Raw genomic sequence first — 569 nt, forward strand, 5'->3', positions numbered from 1 at the left:
GGCCCCTCTCTCGCGCCGGGGCCTCGGGCGGCTGGGGGGTTCAGGAGGCCCTGGACTTCGTTTCCGAGGGCCCCCGCGGGGGCCGTCAGCCCGGGCTGGACTCCCGCTGCGGACCGCATGGCCCGGGCAGGGGCGCGCACTTAGTGTGGCTCTCGGCCGGCACCCCGCGCACGAGGCCACCCTCGGCCAAACTCGGACGCGGCTCCTCGGCCTGGGGCGGGGGGAGAGGTCACGTCCCCGCCCCTCTCGGGACAGAGCCGGCTGCCGACACTGAAACCCTTCCGCGCCCGTGTTTCCGTGGGACAGCTCATAAGCCGTCGAAGGCGGCGGTCAGCCGGTGCTTGGCCAGGATGCGCACCAGCGTGTGTCCGCCCTGATGGCTGTGGCCGCGGCGGGGTCACTGTCCTGGCGCCGGGCAGCGCAGAGCCAGCAGGGCAGACTGTCCGTCTGGGAGCTTCTCCCACGTTCCAGATTCACCCTGAAGCGTTCGCGCGGGGTCTTGTGCAAGCGCCGTCTGGCGGCTCCGAGCTGACCGGACCTGGACGGTGCCGCGGCCGTGCGCCGGCAGG

The sequence above is a fragment of the Condylura cristata genome, unplaced genomic scaffold (genome assembly GCF_000260355.1).
Source record: "Condylura cristata isolate star-nosed mole 26May11 unplaced genomic scaffold, ConCri1.0 scaffold00015, whole genome shotgun sequence".
Lineage (NCBI taxonomy): Eukaryota > Metazoa > Chordata > Mammalia > Eulipotyphla > Talpidae > Condylura > Condylura cristata.